Source organism: Carassius auratus, chromosome 16 (genome assembly GCF_003368295.1).
Source record: "Carassius auratus strain Wakin chromosome 16, ASM336829v1, whole genome shotgun sequence".
Lineage (NCBI taxonomy): Eukaryota > Metazoa > Chordata > Actinopteri > Cypriniformes > Cyprinidae > Carassius > Carassius auratus.
This window is the reverse complement of record NC_039258.1, coordinates 14,155,858-14,174,794: the sequence shown is the minus strand read 5'-3', so window position 1 is coordinate 14,174,794 and position 18,937 is coordinate 14,155,858. Positions and strand designations below refer to the sequence as shown.

General features: G+C 38.7%; 1 protein-coding gene across 2 annotated transcripts in view; it reads right to left on the bottom strand.

The window, feature by feature from the left end:
* Nucleotides 1-18,489, bottom strand: part of ncalda (neurocalcin delta a) — a 46,528-nt gene extending 28,039 nt beyond the window's left edge. Inside the window, exons 1-2 of one of the 2 annotated variants that reach the window (XM_026284207.1) lie at nucleotides 18,303-18,488; nucleotides 13,455-13,526 (exon numbers count right to left, since the gene is read on the bottom strand). The gene's annotated coding sequence lies outside the window, so the exon portion shown is untranslated. Of the gene's footprint in view, nucleotides 1-13,454; nucleotides 13,527-18,302 lie in introns of both variants that reach the window. The other variant, XM_026284209.1, reaches the window with a different exon arrangement.
* Nucleotides 18,490-18,937: the final 448 nt, after the last annotated feature.

Here is an 18,937-nt window from a genome sequence, read left to right as displayed (position 1 = left end):
GAAGGGGTATAAAATAGAATTGGGATTGGGCCTAAGACTGAAAGGGCCCCAGGGCTTTACCTCTTGAGTGGCCCTTCATCAACGAGAACTACAGCCTACATTCACTCACAAGTTATCTGTCTTTTATTATGCAACTATAAATACCATTAACAAAATATGTCTTCACAAATATGTCTTAACTGCATGTGGATCTTTATAACAGGCTGATAAGTTTATGTAGATTTTCACTAATTTTAATCTGCATATGTAATTTCTTAAGTCACAAATTTACCTTATTAATAGTGGAATAATTTATTAACATTAACCCTTTAAACCTGATGATGGAACACCACCCTCACCAAAAAATTCAAAATCAAATTACTAAGCAATCCCTGAATGGAAAAAACACAAAATAGATATAGTTTTAAGCTTAGAATTTCAGCTTTCTAATGAACATAATTATTTAGATCAACGAGTGCTGAGCAGTCCCTCTAAACCGAAGTGTACCATAGGTAGGGTTGGGTACCGTACCTATGGAACCGTTATGCACCGAACCGAATCAGAATGCAGATTTTGGTGCCTCATTCTGGTGCCTCTTAATTACCTGAGCGATCGACTGAAATATTTGTCCAGGTTCCTTCGAAATGTACACAAAAAGCAGTGGCGTCGCTAGGCTTTTTTAGTAGGGCTTTTAGATCCATAAATGCTGGTACACAAATTTGCAATTGTCTAAGAGTCAGTCCTCTTAAATTTCATATGAAAACGGCAGCAGACCTGTCTCCTCCCCGTCTTTCAGCGCACTCTTCAATCAGCAGACCGCGGCAAAGCAGAGTGAGCGGACTCAAACAGAAACAGAGGACACAAGGTATGTGTTTATCGATAGATTGTTGGAATATGTGTATCTGTGCAGTTCTTTGTCATAAATACGGTTTACAAAATGTCACGGGGGAGCAATCAGTTTCTCATCTATTGTAAAGTTTTCGCTCCATTCCCCGCTCATTACACCGCAGCTGTTTCCTACAGCGTTAATCTAGCCCTTAAAGCATATGAACACATACTTTAATTACACTTATTTAAATATACTTAATCTAATTATACATACTTTATACATACACTACTGTCCAAAGAAACAGTAGAAAACATTAGAAACATTATGTGTGGTTTTGAATTAAATAATGACCCAGATTGTGAATACATTTATTAGCCTTAGAGTAAGGGAAGCTTGGGAAATGAGAGCATCCAAGGACTGTGTGAATGCTATGGATTTATTTTAAATCTTGTTAATGTTCTTTGATGTTAATCTTTTTAGGATTTTTTTATTAATTTATTTGTATAGAAGTATCAATTCAGGCACCGGTACCATTTTAAAAGAATCGAAATGGCATAGGTATCGAATAAATCCCAATCGATACACAAACCTAACCGTGGGGGGGGGGGACCCCACCCCTCTGCGTCAATATTACTAATCATTTTTCAAACCTCTGCCTTGATCTACAAAAAAATTTATATTACTGAAAAACCTAAGAGTCTGAGCGTTACAATGAATGTAGCCACTTTGATTTAAAGTAATGCGGAGTTATAAGTATTAATGTATTTTACAAAACGTTGTAAATATTTTGTCAGAAACATACAGCTCAGATAGTAATGTATCATATGTCATTTGAAAGTTTATGGAATTACATTTGCTTCAATAAAAATGAACGAAACTTTATAAAACTGAAAGTAACTTTTTCGGAAACTATCAAAAATATGCCATTATAAAAGAAGAAAAACACAATGAAAGTGAAAAAACTCTTAAAAATTTGCTTCATTCTTTGTTAGTTTTTCAAAGATTCTTTTTCACTAATCGTGGATTCTGAATGCATTGCCACAGATTTCGCTTATGATTTCGAGTTTTTCATTTGATGTTTTGACACAAACTTCTCGTGGGGGGCAGGCTTAACAGTGATCTACTCTGATTGGATAGTTTTTGATGGACAGGTATTCTCTGACCAGGAAGTACAGATGCCACTCAGTGGCGCGCACATTACATACTAGTGCGAGAGATCACTTCCGGTGCTTTCCGTGCTTGCGCAGACTAAGCCAGAGCCTGCGCACACATCACACAACAGGAAGCACGCTCGCCCTCAGTTGGACGTGGCTGTGTACAAGAGGTAAAAACTATAGAAATAATGTTCGTTTTCTTACACAAACCACTCGTTTCGTGTCTTAGGTCATCAATGTGTACTTACGATGGGGAATTGTTTAATTTGGACTTCTCTGTACATGCTCTTTGAGGTGGTGACCATAGACCTCCATTATATGAGTCACAGACAACAACGGTTTGACCAAAAATATCAAAATGGGAACTACTGTGGAAACAAAGACAACTACATCTTTGATGCCCTTGAGGTAAGCTAAAACATATAAAAATGTAATTTTTAAAGTGATCCATCCCTTTAAACTTTCAATATGAGCATCCCTAACTGGCATATACACATAATATAACATACAAAATTAATTAATTTTAAGCCACACAAAGTCAACATGTTGGTATTTCTTGCTGTGAAACTGCCATAAAATAAAATAAAAGTTTATTGATCTTTGAAAATGTGTACCTGCGTTTTTATGCCATTATCGTGACAGGCCTAGACACTCTCCATCATAAGAATCCAGCAAGACATAAAAGCTCAACTATATCTGTTTCATTTGTAATTTCATTTATAAAAAAAACTATTTCTTATTACCACAAACAACATGGAAAACCTAAAGTTATTTCCAAGTCGTTCAAATATAGTTTTTCTACTTTTCTTCATAAATAAATCTTGTAGCAGAGTTACAGCAAGGGTTTCTCGTGGGGGACATCCATTACTGAAATTTCCTTGTTGTAATAAATATCGCATCTGATGAATGCTTAGCAACAACAGACACCTCAGGAGCGCAACTGCCTAAGCGCTTTGGAAAGAAGGAGAAAACAACACGCCTAGCGCGTTTTCCATGCGTTTTAGGCGAATGGCCCCTAATACTATCAGTTGAAGGTCTTTTTTTGCTGCAAGGTAATAATAATAATTATATATGTATGTGTGTGTGTGTGTGTGTGTGTCTGGGCACGTTGACATACGCATACAGACACATTTAGCCGAGCAAGCCAAATGAAGCGAGCGAAAATTAGGCCCATTTTGACAAAAAGGGAAACGAAGTTACTTGCAAAATATGCTACGCAGTATTAAAATAAACCTGTAGTGCAAGCACAATGCAATATCACTTGCAACACAAACATCCACAAGCAAATGAAAGGGCCACTCTAGCGAGATGTTATCTCTTTATTCCCAGGACATCTGTGCCATCGGAGAGGGTGTTTTCTGCCATGGGCTGTCCACAGGCTGCCCTCCAGACTAACCCCACATCATGACATGTTACATTTTTTTAATGAAAATCGAAAAAGAAATTATTGCGGCCGAAAAAAAATTATCTAGCTCATTTTTTTTTATCATGCGATTAAAGCTGCAGTAGGTAACATTTGTACAAATATATTTTTTGACAAATTTGTTAAACCTGTCATTATGTCCTGACAGTAGAATATGAGAAAAAAATCAAGCTCCTCTGGCTCCTCCCAGTGGTCCTATTGCCATTTGCAGTTACGGACCGCTCCCGGTAAGAAAACAACCAATCAGAAATGCGGTCCGTAACTTTGTTTGTGTTCAAAATGTAGAAAAATTTATATAATAAGCGAGTACACCATGAATCCATTTTCCAAACAGTGTTTTTAGCTTGTCCTGAATCACTAGGATGCACCTATAATAAGTGTTTATATTCGGACTATTTTAGATTGCTTCGGGGGTACCGCGGCGGAGTAACCCAGTACCTTTGTGATTCTTCATAGACATAAACAGAGAGAAGTAGTTCCGGCTACGATGTTCTTCTGCAAGACGCAAGCAGTTCTGTTTATTAACCGCTAAAGCGCCAAAAGTTACCTACCACAGCTTTAATTGATTTCGGGACAGGCCTAACTGTGGCTTCTTTATTTGTGACTATGCTAATTTGTGCTGTGCTTGGTACACTGCGTTGGTTAATATGTAAATAAGATGTTGCATCTGTGTTCTTTAATTTGCACATTGTTAGTAAATCACCCATAGATATTTCCCCTCCCATTGTATGGTTTTGGAATTGTGCTCTCGCTCTTATTTGCCCTATTTAGTAAAACTGGCCCTTAATAGTCTAAAAGTATTTTCCTAAGAACAATTAAAAGGTTGGCACTGCAGGTGAGATAGAAAGTACATGAGACCATCATAAATACAAAGAATATTCATGAAATTGCAGAACATTGTGTGTCCTGCCTACACTCCCGGTAGTTACGTCACAAATCTGTTTTCAGACAAGTGAAACTAAAGGTGCAAGACCAACCAAGATGCCACACTGTTACATAAAGTTTGTTACATAAAGTCTAAAGGGTATAAATTAATAATATGCTAACACTTGTGCTGGATCTATTTCCATTACTATAAAGAGTGAATTGCATAACTTTTGTACTGTTATTTGGCCTACAAGCAAGCATACCTACAACACACACGCATGCGGTGTTACAGAATGAACCACTGCATGCCAATCTCCTGTTATGGAGATGTGGGTGACTGTTGAGGTTTGCAGGTTGTACAGTCGTGGACGCATGCAGGTTTATATTAATGTGTGTGGGTAGCTGCACTCCTACGAGTGTTTCAGTTCTCTTCCTCACGGCAGAGACGACTGTCACGACTTTGCCCACTCACACAGCAATACCTCCCATTTCATATAGAGAGGCAGAGAGAGAAGCAGAGATGCACTAGATGTATTTGTTAGTGTTGATGCTCACCATGTGGAGTCTAACCAACCCCCCTCCACCACCGTACCTTATACCAAGAGTGCAGCTGGTCATGAAACAATCAAAGAATGAGTGATTCATCCCTCTGCAGTGGTTCGGTTCTGTCAACAGAGCCGCGTGGGTGATGCCTCTTACAATTCAATTTAGATGAATGCACACGGACAGGCATGTTAAAAACTGCCAATGACTTCTGGATTTGAACATCTTGAGTGCTTGTCAATCCATCTTAAACTATGCCCACACATGGCAAATCATTTTGAGAGTGTTTTTTTCTCAATGCCATTTGTCAATGTACGTGAAATTCTGGAGTTTGACACCTGGTTTACACATATGCAGTACATATACGGTGTGGATCCAGAATGTGCCATTGATCTTTCACATAAAATGCATTTACAGTGCGCTACTGATCAGTGGATTCTGTGATATGTCACATTTGAATCAGTGGAATATAAGCTGTAAAGCAAAATATGTTTATGGAGATTTGATATAGGTGAATTTTTAACATACGTTTTAGGACTCTTGCCAATTGCTTATTTCTAAAAAGCAATTTCTCTCTAGAGAAAAGAAGAACTAAACTCACAACAAATTTATTATAATAGAATTAAGTATAAGTGCAAAAGGGGGTGTGTATGTGAGCCAATGTATTTGGCATTAATGGAAGAAAAGCATCAAGTACTTTTAAAATGTGGGAGTAAAGAGAAGCAGTGGTTTTATCATAATGGACGCAGGTTAGTGATTTTACATGGCTGGCCAGTGTTTCTTTGTCAGGTCTTACATAACAGCTCTACAGATTTAATACCTACCTATAAACAATTCTTACAAGACCAATTTTCTAGATATTTGATATCATCAAAAACTGGTTTAACAGGTTGATCACACATAGTAAGATTATATTTTGTTTTATATAGGAAACATTTGACAAATCAGCCTATGGTTTGCTGCCACCCATTACAAGAATACAAAACTTACTCCTGAACTTTAGAGTCAAATCAGTGTAGATAATACAGCTATAAAGTCTCTTTAAAGTAGCAGACTCTGAGCGCCATCTGAGTGTAATGCCTTTTGCCAAAAACATGCTTCTGTTATGCCCCAGGATTCTTTCGCCAGCTCAGGAGAGTAAAGCTAGAATCTATCACACATGGAATGTGAAGCCAGGGCTGTCAGCACCACTTGGTTAGCCCGCTCAACAGTATGTTACGCTAGCTTTCAACCACACTTCTGGTTTCACCCAATTATATAAAGAATATATATATATATATATATATATATATATATATATATATATATATATATATATATATATATATATATATATATATTCCCACACATATATTTAGATACAGTGATCTAAAAGCACTCGCACTGGTTTTTGATTTTGAAACGAGCAGAACTCATGTATATTCAATGAAGTCAAAGCCTTTTGGAAAAACTATTTGTGGCAGTCGGTTTTGATATTGTGTTGGCCCGCCACAAATAGTTTTTCCAAACCGGAGAAACCTCTCTCTCTTTTGCTCTTAAAGCACCTCCTGCTGGCAGAAAATGAACTTTCATATATATGTATATGGGGGCAAAGAAGTGCAGCCACAAATAGAGTGTAATGGTGCATTCACACTAGGGCTTGAATGTGTACATATTAGGAATGTCACTTTTGAGAAAAATCAAATTCAAACGGATATCAAATATCATGCAATGTATTCAAATATATTCCAATATCTACGTGCAGTCCCGTCAATGCAACTGACGCAGCGCACGCTGAGACTTCGTGTTCTCATTGCAAGAATATGAATCTCTCTTCGCTGCACTTGCGAATCGCTTTCTTTTCTGAAAGCAATCCTGCTTCTCAAGCCCTCCCGTTCTGTTCCTTCCACGAGCCTGGGCTTGGAATGATCTCATCCCAAAGATCCATCCCACAGCCGTCTGGACGAGTGGTTCCTGCTGGGGTGCCATCTTGCCAGAGATGAGCTGACCAAGTCATAGCGTGCTCCCTACTCAGCGTGCCTCTGCACTTCTTTTTCTTCAGCCCTCACCTCGCTTCATTCCATGGCAGTGCTCCAGATCTTCCAGGCCAAACTCCTTGCTGCTGTTGATGAGTCGGGCTCAGACGCTGCAACACTCAGGGAGCTGAGTAGCGCAAGACCCTTCGGTACACTGCTCACATTTTGCGTGCCGAAGTAACGAACAGGACAGGAGCCATAGAGATCGTTCCCCCAGCTCAACACAGCTCAGGGATTTACAGCCATTACTTCCTCGTCCCCAATAAGGATGGCGGTCTTTTCTCAACAACTGGCTTGTTCTAGCCCAGTCAGAGGCAAAGGCCTTGCATCACAAAACCCTGCTCCTCAGCCATTTAGAATGCCTAGGGCTCAGGGTTAATTCTGACAAAAGCTCGCTGTCTCCCAGCCAACGGGTTTCGTTTCTCTCAACTCTCATTGCCCAAGATATTTCTCAGAGCACGAGGATGCCTTAGCCCTCGACTGGCCTGATCTCCTCCTTTATGTTTTCCCCCCCGATTGCTGTGATTCCCCAGGTAATCAGGCAGATCAGGGACCAGGGACACAGAGCTACATTAGCCTCCCTTTGGGAGAACCAGCATTGGTTGGCTGAACTGTCACAAATTCTGACAGCGGACCCATGGCCCATCCCCTTGAGACAGATCAGGTGGGCAGAACGATATGGCATCCAGATCCAAAACTGTGGCCCCTTCATCTTTGGCCAATCGACGTGGGCTTGCAAGCCTTCCAGAATGTGGACTAAATACTATTTGTCAGGCTAGAGCCCTGTCTAAAAGACGCCTTTATATCTCCAAATGGTCGGTGTTCTCTGCTTGGTGCTCAAACTGTGGCAATGTCCTGTCAGTCTGTGATGTATCAGTGATACTGTCATTGCTGCAAAAGGTTGTTGGATAAGGTTTGATCACCCTCCACACTCAAGGTCTATGTTGCGACTATAGCGGCATCACACGCACCTATAGCAGGCCAGTCAGTAAGGAAAAATTACCTTGTTGAGAGGGGCCAGAAGGCTTAATCCACCACGCCCCCTTACTGTTCGTACATGGGACCTTCCTACTTTACTAAGAGTCTTAAAAGGTTCCCCTTTTGAGCCACTACAATCTGTCAGCCTAAAGGCACTGTCGCTAATGACTGCTCTGCTTCTAGCACTAGCATCAATAAAGTGCATGGGTGATTTACAGGCACTCTCCGTAAGCCCTAGTTGCCTGGAATTTGGGACTAACGACTCTAAAGTCTTCCTGAAACCAAGGCATGGCTACATACCCAAAGTGCTCTCCACACCTTTTAGAGCACAAGTATTTACTCTCTCTGCATTACTAAACACAGTAAAGGATCAAGAGTTGAATCTGTTATCCCCTGTTAGGGCACTGAGAGCATACAATGAACGCTCTGCACAGCAGCTCTTTCTCTGCTTTGGTGTCCGAACCAAAGGGCTTCTGGTCACAAAGCAAATGCTTTTTAAGTGGATTGTGAACACTATTCAGCTAGCTTACTCTTCCTTGGGTCCGCAATGTCCCATTGGAGTAAAAGCCCACTCGACTAGAGGTGTCTCCTCGTCCTGGGCATGGTCTAGCGGCGGGACCATTACAGAAATTAGTGTGGCGGCTGGCTGGGCTTCGCCATTCACATTCAATAGATTTTATAATCTAGATGTCCCTGCATTGCAGCGTCACATTTCTGATAATTATAGTTTCAGTGCACTTTGGCCAATCTTTGCCCAAGGCATTGGAAACTCTGCTTGTGCACTCTTGACCCCCTCGGTGCCAAGGCTGTGCGAGCCTGGATGATCAAACTAGGATAGACATAACCTCACTGAGTTTATTCTGTTACCTGGTTGCTATTGTGATATCTTAGCCCTAGTGCCAAATATGATATTATAGACATTTATTTTGGGCATTTTTGCCTTTATGATGAAAGGACAGATCAGAGCTGACAGGAAGCGAAGAGAAAGAGAGGAGGGTAGGATCGTGAAAGGTCCTCGAGTCGAGATTCGAACTCAGGACGCCCATAGTGCAATGGCGCTGTATGTTACATTGTATGGTACAATGTACTATTACCTCAACAGATTAAAGAAAACAATATAATAATCATAATATAACCCTGTTAAGTGATGTAGCTGCCAAAGGCATTTCCATACACACAGCCATTAAACATTTGTTGACACTAAATACCATCATTATTTTTTCTACCCTATATATTATTCAATCACACAGTCCAAACATTCTTGACATAGTATGAAAAAAGTGTCAGTACTGAAAGCGTTTCACTACACATTCCATCCACATAATATCCAAAGACATCAAGCCCAGGTTCTGCCAACAGTCAACGCCATGTGCTGCAGTGATTGATTGGTTTCAGCGTGTAGGCAACGCTCTGGTGGCATGTGTCTGCTCACAGAGTTTGTGCTTAGGCTGAGTGATCTGTTATTGACTTCCTTTCAGCCAACCACCTGGAGAATAATGACATTTACAGACATCATTATTCAAGAAATGACAGCATCAGCTCAGGCTTTGATAAAACATTATCGACGGATGACTGTCTGTATGCCTCCCACAGAGCTGGGCACTATCCTGCAATCTTACTCTTGATTCATTGTTCTCTGCAACTGTTCACCATGAGCAGAAGAGAGCTTTCTCATTGTGAATCAAAACATGTAGAAAGACCTTTTCTGCTTTTAAATCCTTTACCAATTTTTCACAGAACACCAATTATATGATTCCATAAACAAAAACATTTGGTCACGTTGAATTTGAGATTTCATTGATTCCACACAGTTGGTGTGAGGTGACATTTGAATGTGAGAATGGGGATGTGGCTAGGAGCGTAATTCATGTGAAAATCCTCAGTGAGACAGAACATCTGCATCGATAGCCACAGGTTTTCCTCAAACAAATACCCTGATGATTGTGTAATAACTGAGATGACTGGACCAATGGAACCCACAGGCCTATCAAGGACTAATAACCATGTCCTAACCAGGCACGACGAGGCCAGATTCCAGGGCCAGGCAATTTGTCTGCTCAAACAAAATGGAAAAATGGAAAAATGGGCCATGACGCAAGATCAATCACAAACACAGCCAATTACAACAATTTTCTCCATTTGGGTCTCTCACGCTCACAACACACTGCAGCTCAAAAGAACAGTCAAAGATGGCATGACTGCTAAAATGTCTATAAATTCACAGTCCCTATAAAACTGCAGCATAATTTCACAAGATAAATTGCTAACTTTTTCATGAGCATTCTCTTTTTCATGAGCATTCTGGTCACATACTCTTAGGACCCCAATGATTTAGAGCATGGACGTCAAACTTAGTTTCTAGAGGGCCATAGCCAATGAAAATACACATGAACCAGATAATCAAGGTATCCAATACCTGAAAAGTGAAAACTGAATGTAGGTGTGTTGGAGCTAAACTCTGCAGGACTGTGGCCCTCAGAGAAGTGAGTTTGACACACCTGATTTAGAGGTATTAAATTTATGAGGTACTAAAGTCAACAGGTGTTTGTAAAGTGATCTTCTGGTTTTACAGCTTAAAATTAGGTAACAATCACTCACACAAACATGCGTCAATATCACTGAGGCCTTGATGACATGTGACCATGATGACTGAGTGTTCATGTCATCGATACAGGGGCTCAAATGGGTCAAGTATACATTTGCTCTCTCAGACGTAGATGTAGAACAAGCTCTTCAAAAACATGCAAAAATTAATTTGCAAAATCTTCCACAAACAAAACATAAGGTTACCACAGGTTGTTGTCATGCCTATTAAAACTGACCCACACAGAAAAAGGACAGGTGTTTGGAATAGGTCTTGAGCAAATATTTTCCACATATTTGAGGTGAACAAAAACAGATTTTTAATTTCTGCTCGATTATTTCTGTACAATGGTACTTTGTAAATACCACTTTTGCATGACTGCATTAAATCAATATTAATTTAAAATATCAACCTCAATGTCAATACTTTTAATAATAACAAATGACTGAAAAAAGGAACTAATTGTTTCAATAAAGCAAAGTTAGTGCATTAAGCACTAGTCTTGGCATCAGTGCAATACTGGGATTCAGCCAACATCAGACAATAGAGGACTTATGACAAAGTACCCGCAGCAACAAAAGGTGTTGCATTTTTAGTTTGAAATAACCTGAGGCTTGTTGACTGAGCCAAGTCTTTTAAACATGGACAGAAAAACAGCATTTCACTGCCTCGGTGAAACAACCTTTTCAACCAACCCACTGGGCAGAGAAAGTGTTGTGTGGGTTAGATCAGAAATGTGATAAGACCACTGAGTTAAATAAGATCAGCTATAGAGCTGAGCCAAGTTTTGAATACCTCTGTCCGGAGATAAAGTGAAAAAAAGATAGGGATTAAGATTATTTATAGAATGCTGCACGCCATTTCTCATCTTAGACATAGCAAAATACCTCTTGACGGAGCACTATTTTCAATGCATTTTTACTATGAGCAATGAATCTGTAAAACAAATACATACACATCTATCATGTCAAGAGTGATTTTTAATGATCAGTCAAGGAACTCAGTTTTGCAAAGAAATATTATTTTCCACTGTATTTTGTGGATATTAATAGCAAAAACGTAAAATGGAAGCCTTGGAATACATAAAACGTAAATGTTAAATTACACATTAATGATAATGAGCATTTTGCACACACGGATTTTGTTTGGATTCCACCATGTCTTAGGCTTAGGCATCAGACATTTCCATAACATCTCACTTGAGAATCAATTTGCATGCTGAAAACAGAGTACTGTAATGTTTTTTTTTTTTTTTTTGAAAAGGTTCTGAAAGATTTGTGGAGTTTTCACACATATGGTTAACCCTGTGACAATGTTACATTTGTCATTGTTATTTAAAACTTTTTTTTTTTTTTTTATAAACGTCTTTACATCACAGTTTTGTTGTTGTTGTTTTTTTACCTAGACTAATGGTTCTCAACTCCCATCCTTGGGACCCACTGCTCTGCACATTTTGCATGTCTGCCTTATTTAACACTCCTGATTCAAATCATCAATTCATTATGAGAGCAACCCAGGAACTGAACTGAGTGTCAAGCCCTGTCAAGGCAATAATCAATATGTCGACTTATCGAGTGGGGAAGTCGTGGCCTTGTGGTTTGAGAGTTTGACTTCTTCCCGGCCGGCGCAACATAAATGGCTGCCTACTGCTCCGTGTGTGTGTGTGTGTGTGTGTGTTCACTGCTGTGTATGTGCACTTTGAATGGGTTAAATATATGTATTTTTGGTGACGCAAGATATTGCCCATTATATTTGCTTAATTTATGTCACCATATTTTGTACATTCCACTTGTGTCTGTGTCTTTTGCATCTTCTTGTACACAACATGGTATAGTCATGACATGCTAGTACAAATAAAAATAAAAAAATGCTGTGTTTTTCAGCAATAGTGTGCACACTCAATTTACAGAGAAAAGAAGGTCAGGGTAAAATCTGTACCGTATTTTCCGGACTATAAGTCGTACTTTTTTTCATAGTTTGGCTGGTCCTGTGACATATAGTCAGGTGCGACTTATTTATCAAAATTAATTTGACATGAACCAAGAGAAATGTACCAAGAGAAAACATTACCGCTCTATGTTGCTCAGTGCTCCTGTGTAGCCTACCACTGAAAACATAGAGCGCCCTCTCGCGGCTGTAGATGGTAATGTTTTCTCTTGGTTCTTGGTTCTAAATAAATGCGACTTATAGTCCAGTGTGACTTATATATGTTTTTTTCCTGGTCGTGATGCATTTTTGGACTGATGCGACTTATACTTAGGTGGGACTTATAGTCCGAAAAATACAGTAAATGGAAAAAAAATCTGCATTCAAGCTCTTGTGCATTTTTCTAGCCTAGCCTTGTCCATACGAACGCGGTTATTTTTAAAACCGCAGGTTTTTCTACATGGTTTGGCCATTGGTCCACACGCAAACACAGTCACTGAAAACAAACATTTTTGAAAACGCCTGCCAGGGTGAAAATGTTCAAAAACTCTGGTTGCAGTGTTATCACGTAGACAGCGAAACCACAGTTTTTGGCTTGTGACGTTTTTGCAGCAGGAAAATTCCTGTGAAAGTCACCTGATCTTCAGTTGAGAAAATGAAATTAGATATAGTCAGGATTGGCCATTAATTGTCCACTATTCACAATTTCAAGATCTGCATATAAATAGCAAGACAACGAATTTTTGTCAGCCTAAATCTGTTTGGATGTTATTGACAAGTTGGTTGTGTCTAACCCTTATATTAAATGAATACTGCCTCACATCATAACCTGTCATTTCAGTGCTCTCAATAGGCAGTCACAACACTAGAAATGTACTGACACAGGTGGGCTTTTATTTCCTCTGTAACTAGGCAACAGCAGCTTATAGAGAGTTTTAAGTTGTGTTCTTGAAAGTGTTATTACTAACCAAAAACAAATGCAACCATTTAAGTAATTCAACAACAAAAACATCAAGGTCACTTCCTTCCTGTTTTAATGATGACCACAGACTGCAAGGCCTTTTCAGGTTAAAACAAAGCCCACCAAATTATCTGTAATAGATTTACAGATCGATTTTGTCATGAAAGCTATTCTTAAGGAAACCAAGATCCTCACCAAGTGCCAGAAGAAATCAACAGGCTTGACTAGCTGACCAGGCTGCTTTCCTTAGCTGCCGTCCAGGGAACTCTTCACATAAAAAAAAGACAACAGACACATTTTCATTAGTGAAGCCATGTTTTATGCAAGATATATCAACTGGGGTCTGAATTACAGAAATGAGAGCGGAAAAAGACAAATTTATTTATTGAAAGAATGGGTTAATGTTTATAAAAAATAATAAATAAAAAGAGGTTGGTGTCTTCTGGGTGGGTGCTCTTGTTTCTAAGCAACAAAAACCTTGACTCATCCCCTCATTGTTCTTATGTTGTTCAACAGCTACAAAAAATAAAACCTACAGCTCCGGCTCCTTTTGTATGTACGTCTGTAATCAAACCTTCATCAGCCCTTTGATGTTACAGAACCTGGATCAATAAACACATATGCTATGAGTATTAAAGAATGAGTTCTCTCAAAAATTTCAATTTGATGAAAATGTACACATTACCTTCAAGATATAGATGATGTTCCTTCATCTCAACAGGGTAGTTCACCCCAAAATGAAAATTGTGTCATTTACTCACTCTAATGTGGTTCCAAACCGGTATTTGTTTCTTTCTTATGTTGAACATAAAACAAGATTATTTTGAAGAATGCTGGTAATCAAACAGTAGATGGTACCCGTTGACTTCCATAATATTTCTTTCCCAACAACTTCTTAGTTCTTCAGAATTCTTCAAAATACCTTGTGTTCAACATAATAACGAAAATGTACATTTATACGAAAGTTTAAAATATATATATATTTTTGGGTGAACCATTCCTTTGATATATATAAAAATTTTAATTACATCACTTTCTCACCAGTGGATCCTCTGCAGTGAATGGGTGCCGTCAGAATAAAGGCCCCGATATACTTCAATCGAAATCAAAGAACGACCTGATATGATATCATTTCACATACAAGATCAGGCCGAAAACAAAGTTCGTTTAGAGTTTGTTTCAGCAGTTCGAAACATCTGACCAAAGCAAACTTTCTGGGGGAGGTTGTTTTGGCTCCTAAATACATTTGAGCTTCCACCGATCCGTGACAGTTACGCAGGCGGTGAGTGTCTTGAAACTTTTTTTTTCCCCCAGGTTTGTTTCTGGAGGTAAGGCAGGAGAACTTTATCTCTGGCCTAGTCACCAGCAACATGAATACACTGGAGTGTCAAATAGCTGAGCTGGCACTAAGATATTAGCACCTGTACGTTCATTCGCTGACATACTTAAAAGATTCAGATAAAGCATTTGGTTCATAGAAAAAAAATTGCAACAAAGCTTGGTGTCGACAACCCGGAGTTATGCAAAAAGCAACACAGACAAACATCTGAGACAAGTTTTCAAAAGCCATAAAAATAATGAAATAAGGCAGCAAGTACCAAATACATGTGTTTCAATGATATAACATATTGATGCTACTGATCTTGTTCTTTCAATAAGCAAATTTTAAGGGTATCCAATAAATTAAATGCCAAACGAACATACAATAATAAACCTTTGTTTTTTTAATCAAAAGCAAATAATGACACCACATACAATATAAAAAACAATTGATCCAGTTTAAGAAAATAAATGAACACAAATGAAATAAATAACAAACTGACTCCAATATTTTTTTCCCCACATAATGCGAATGTTTTCAGACTATGAGCCATTCACACTTCCCATAAAGGACTGATTATGGAAATGGTATGGTTCTTTTGTTGTGCAAACATGATACTTAACTCTGAACTGCTGCTAATCATTATTCATTTGTCTATAATATTCAGACCATTGGTGCCCGTCTCACACTGCCTATATCATTTCATCGTTGTTTTGTTTAGGGCATGTACGTGCGAGCACTCTGCCTTTTTGAACTCAGCCTTTTTTCCCCCATACGAAGAACAAAAATGAACTTCTTTTGAAGTTTATCGGGGCCTTAAGAAATTCAAACAGCTGCTGAAAGCATCACAAAAATCCACAAGTAGGCCTAATCAACACAACTTCAGTCCATCATTTAACATCCTGTGAAGTGAGATGTTGTGTGTTTGTTTGATATTTTTTACTTTAAACTGTTGCTTCTGGCTAAAATATGAGTCCTCTATCTATAATATTTATTTTTCAATTGAAAAAAACTGTCTGAATCAGGAGAGAAATGCGCAAGAGCAAGTGCTATTTACAAGCAAAAACAGTTCTAAACAAACATTGGCGGCTTTTAAGGTGAGAGGACAACAGGGGATGGACTGAGGGACATATTGTTATGGTTTATGGATTATTAAATTGTGTGGATTACGGTGATGCTTTTATCGTCTGTTTGAACTCTCATTCTGACAGCACCCAATTACTGCAGATGACCCAATGGTTATGTAATTTCCCCAAATCTATTCCAAGGAAAAAACTCATCTACATCATGGATGGATATGTAATTTTTCAGCAAACCTTTCCATCCATTAAGACTGATCTGACAATAAAATATATACTTTTAATATATATATAATAGGGCCGGGACTCGATTAAAAAAATTAATCTAATTAATTAGAGGCTTTGTAATTAATTAATCGAAATTAATCGCATTTTAATCGCATATAAATATTTGACCTGAGAACAGTGAGAAGTAATTTTTTTTCACATGGATTTATAGTATACCATTGAATAATGACTGAATACATAAGCTTAAGCAACAAAATATTGTTTATTTTTGTTCAACCAAGTCTATCAGACCAGTGCAATTTTTGCCATGAAGTGTAGCAATAGCATATTTAGAAACAATTTAGAAATAGTACATTTCAGAAATTCAGGAAGCTTATAGGTGCTGGAACCTTCTGGAAACTGTTTTTTAAGTAAAACACAATACTGTCAAGTACATTTAGAACATTGAAAACCTCTCTTTGTTGCTTCAGAGGTCCAACACTCTTTAACCTTGGCCAAAACAATAAAAAGTTCAATATAAAGTGCCAGTTGCACCAACAAAATAATACATAGTTCAACATAAAGTGTAAAGTCCACGCTAGCTGCTATATGTTTTGCATTGAGGTGATACTTGAGGCTCGATGTGCTGCTGCGGTGATATGCGAACGCTAGTTGGTGCTTCAGTATAATCGGTCCGCCGAAACTCATCCAGTGAGAAACTTTCCGCGGTGCAAAAAAAAGTTATTAAAGATGCGGGAAATTTTGTTTTCTGTAATTAATCTTAATTAACGCGTTATTTTTTGTGTAATTAATTAATCTTGATTAACGCGTTAAAGTCCTGGCCCTAATATATAAAACTGCTGTCAGTTTTTGTGAGACCACACACATTTACATGCCAATGACCAGAACCAGCACTGTCACGCATGTGGGTCTGTAAGATGAAGTTTCATGTCTGTGAGGTTTCCACACCTCCATAACACATTATGCATTATTCTAAGTGGCTCTTCTTCACACAAAGTGACAGCAGGATGGTCATTCGGCTTGGATCCTGTATGCCAACTCTCTCTCTCTCTTTCATTGCAAATTATATGCATTAGTAGAATTGGCCACAGATAGCACAGACGTGTGTGTGTGTGTGTGTTGGTTGGGGGGGCATCTGGCATGGGAACACACGGTTGTGAGTGTTATCTCTTGGCTTGCATCAGTGGCTCTAATTTCCATCTGGTCTGAATTAGTGGGAAAATGAGGGAGGGGGCAGATCTGGGCTCCTCAACCGTAGTCATGAAAATACACAGACCAAAGGACTTCATCTTTTTTTTAGGAACTGGAATAGGCATGGATGAACTGGTAGAAAAAAGGCACATGCATGAAATTGAACAACTTAAAAAATTAAGCATCCGGGATATTCCTATTCAGTATGACAACATGCATACCCAGTTGAAGAAGACTTCTTGAATGAACATAACAGGTTTCACATACAGAACTTCTAAGGCTGATGATTCACCCGGCAACTTTTAAAGCAATGTTGCCGGGCAACTTTGGTTAATTATGAAGTCAATGGGCAACCAAGTGAAACACAGGGCGCACTACCGATCTAAAGTATCCAGAAATAAATTTGTTACCCATTTTCAGTGGGAAAGCGCCCCAGAAACATTGCTCAAAAAGAATTTCCCAATGAATAATCAGATGGTCAAAATCATTTGGCTCTTTCAGTTCATGACACTTTAGAGATCTTTAAAGATGCTTAAAAGCTATTTCAGCGTCAAAACCTCACACGCTCTGAGGGATGGCTTTGTAAAGCAACGATAACTGTTTAATTTGTCCTAGATAACACTGGAGAAGTGTCAAGACACAATTAAGAGAAACGTCACTAATAATGTATCAACATCTACAACAGCAAACTACAGCAGAATATTCAAGTGAAAAGTTCACATGAGGAGCTGTCATTTCTGACTTGTGTGGCAGTAAAGATAACAAGTATCCCACACATCTTATCATCTGTTCTTGTTAGTGGCTAACGGTAATACTTGACAAATGAATCTTTCTACAGGAGCCAGTCAATATGTTTTGTGTCAGGAGCTGGAAGAGCAGTTTAAATGAGTATAACGAGCTTAGCTTCAGTTTAGCGTTCAGAACACCTTAATTTACAAGCTGAGGTTTAAGGAGACTTCCTACTATCAAGCTAACAGGCTAAAACAAACGTTATGTCCGCGTAAAAACAACGACTAGTGTAAAGAAACCAAACGACGTTATCGGCTATTAATGTGAAGAAACTCTGTTGCTTGTCATCATCTTTAGATGGTTTTACGTTGTTTATCACAGACAAGAAAAACAGCCATGAGCTGAACAACAAAACAAACACAGAGCTCAAAGAAAGAACGACAAACAGCGGCAAACTTGATGAAAAGTTTAGGAAAACAAGAAAACGATACTCACAGTTACAGACTTTCTGCAGACGACTGGAGGAAGTCAAGGAACAAAACCAGCTGTATGGTCCTATGCAGCGTTAGAGAACAAAACGAGAACTGTGAAGATATTAAACCGAAAACGGTTTCTCACTGCCCTCGCGCTGATCGACGAATGTGGCACGAGAACTGTTTGATGACGTCTTCCGCGCGGCACACCTTCCTCTCGGCTGCAGCTCACAGAGACAAGAGGAGCGTCAAGTCTGTCGATATTATTCTTAATTATCATATACGCATATTTCACATACCTGTTTGTTTTTGTCGTATATTTCTAGAGACTATCGCTCTGCATCTTCGCGGATGCATTGTTTTCAAATGCGTTTTTAGATTTCTATAACAAGTATTAATATTAGTTGATATTAGCCTACTTCCACGTGTTGGAATTGGGTAGTATTTAATACAACAACTATTAAATTAACAACAATTAAATATGCCGTTTATAAGAAGAAGCCTATTTAAAATAGGGTGACATAAATCTCTTCCCCAGATTTTTATTTTATTTTTTATTCGGCTTTTCTGCAGTCTCGTTTCATTGTCTGCGTTTTTTGTATTAAAGCCCAGCAAGGGACTGTGTTGTTTATCCCGCTCCCGCTGAATTTCTGACCA